Here is a 2,899-nt window from a genome sequence, read left to right as displayed (position 1 = left end):
CTTGATGACATGATCCAGTTTGAGAAGAATTTTGGCTATATCATCTCCTGTCTCTTTAGTAGCTTCTTTGAGCTTATCCAATTGAAAGTGATAAGCGAGAAGAATATCTTGAAGATATTCGAACTTACCATCCATTTCAGTCAGCTTGACCAAAATGTCCTCTAGCAGCTTAGTATCAAGCAGAGCAGGAGGAATGGTCTGAGAGGAGGACGGAATGTCGGGAGGTTTGTATTTAAATAAAGAGGGAGCACAGTTTCCCTCACCTAAATCTAACTTAAGAATCCAAGAGTCACTAGATTTGACGTATCCCATACAACCAAAAGCTTTGGAATTGTAGCATTGTTTAATAAGAATGGGAGGAAAGTCATCAAGGAAAATGTGATTTTCCTGAAGAATGTGAGTGATTAACATGCCATAGGGAAGGCTTGAAGTGTCAGAGATGGCTTCCAACATAAAATTGAGAATAAAGGAAGATAGCTTACAACGATCTTTGAAGAGGAGGCAGTATGTGACAAAAATGTCTCGAGTGGTGAGAGTAGAGTGAGAGACATCTCGAGGAAGGAGAGTAGTTGCAGTTATGTGAGCGATTACCCTAGTTTCAAAAGGAAAGTCTTTAGGACCTAATTGAGAAGGAATATTTACAGAGGATTAAAGGGCGGTGACCCTTTTAACTTCCTCAAATGAGATACCAAGATTAGATGGCCATGGACATTTGGAAGGAGCAGAAATACCAAAGAAAGAGATTTCAAAGATTGCATCAAAAATAACACAATCAAGAAAAAATCCTTTTTCAAGAACAAGGATTTCCAACTCTCCGGGCTTAGACAATCTGAGATTAGAGTAAAAAAGACAGACAAGAGGTTCATAGACTATGTTGGGTGCGGAAGAGAAGATATTTGCCCACCCTTGATAATCAAAGAGTTCTTTGATGGGACAGTTTTGAGAAAACAAGATATTAGATCAACAATACGACCATGAACAATGTTCTTAGATTTCAAGGAGTGGAATAAAGCTTCATGAGAAGAACCCAAAGGTCGATTTTAACATCCAGGGAACTATCAATGTGAAACTTTACCTTTTTCTTCAGGTCTCCAGTTTCTTCTTCTTCAGAGGGACACTTAGGAGGAAGAGATGATTCAGAGAAACATGAGAGAGATTGATATAATGAACCATCAGAGTCAACTGGAACAGGAAAAGAAATAACATTCTTTTCTTTATTACGGGTGCTTTTGCGAGAGGAAATGGGAGAAGACTTAGAAGTTTTCGTCATTGAGAGGGATGATTAAAAAAACAAGTGAGACTTAGGGTTTAAAATAAAAAAAATTGGAAGAGGAAGAGTAAGAAGGTGGGAGAGGAGAAGACAATTCTTGAAGAATGGAGGGGGCTGATTGACGTGATAAAGACAAGGAGTAGAAGGGGAAGTAATAAGATCCCGGGGAAGGGAACAACAGTGGTAATAAATAATGTGGAGAGATAAATATGGAAACACAATCAAGGTAAATAAATTAACACAAATTTTTAATGATTCCCAAAAAGTTTTGGAGAAAACAGAATCTCTCTTCAAGAAGAGGTTTTGTAAAGATGTCAGCTAATTGACAAAGTAAATTTCAACATCACATTTTAAAATATGATATCTTATAAAATAATGCTTGACATTAATATGTTTAGATTGGGAGTGATGCATAGGGTTTTTTGAAAGACAAATAGCACTAGAATTATCAAAGAAAATTTGAGCAGGTTTGCAAGATAAATCATAGTCTACTAACTGATGAATCATCCATAAAAGTTGAGTGCATCACAAACCAATAGCAATGTATTCTGCTTCTGTGGTAGAAATTGAGACACAATTTTACTTTTTACTATTTCATGAAACTAATGAATTTCTAAGAAATTGACAAGTACCACTGGTACTTTTTCAATCAATTTTTTACCTGTAAAATCAGCATATAAAAAAACTTTAAAATTAAAATCAGTAGAGTTAGCATACCTAAACCTCGCGATGTACTTTTCAACCGACTCTCATGAGCATCATGGCATAGGTAAAAGGGAACGAGGAGGCAAACCCACCCATCTTCCGCCGGCCGGTTTTTTGACCAGATCCCTCTAAAAACCGTACGTGCGGGTTGGACTGAAACCATTCTCTGACGGAATTGACTGACTTCTAGTTGCATCGGATCTCCGTGGGGTGGGGTTCAATGCCTAACAAAAAGGGCCAAAACTGCGTCGAGTGTTTTGATTGAAAGAGGAAGGGTCCCTGGTAAAAAATATAGTGAAATAACCTTCCCTATTCGGCTGACTGAATCCAATCCATAAACCCGGAAATGAAATGCCAAGTGTGTGCCACGAGTGCTCTGTCTTTGAAAAGGCAGGGATTAGGTTATTTTGGAAAATATATTCAACCAACCCCAATCCCAAGAGAGGTAGTACCTACAAGATATCTTATAATTATTTGAAGAAAAGTTAAATGAGACTCTTTAGGAGCTGACTGAAATTGAGCACATTTGCAAACACTGAACATTATATCTGGTCAACTAGCAGTTAAGTATAGAAGAGATCCAATCATACCTTCATTGTCCATGTCCAAAACACATGTAGGACTCATGGGAGTTCTATAGCTTTGGCATTGCTCATTCCAGACTTGTGGATGAGTTCCTTTGTGTACTTACTTTGACTAATGAATATGCCCCTATCAGATTGATGAATTTGTAGACCCAAAAAGAAGGTTAACTCACCCATCATGCTTATTTGAATTTGTTTTGCATTAAGTTTGAAAAATCCTTGCACAATGAAGCATTAATACTTCCAAAAATAATACCATCTATATAAATTTTAATAATTAAATTGCCAAGAGAAGAACGTTTGATAAAGAGAGTCGTATCAATATTTCCTGTAGAAAATT

Source organism: Solanum dulcamara, chromosome 5, assembly GCF_947179165.1.
Source record: "Solanum dulcamara chromosome 5, daSolDulc1.2, whole genome shotgun sequence".
Taxonomy (NCBI): domain Eukaryota; kingdom Viridiplantae; phylum Streptophyta; class Magnoliopsida; order Solanales; family Solanaceae; genus Solanum; species Solanum dulcamara.
Note: the sequence above shows the minus strand (reverse complement) of the source record.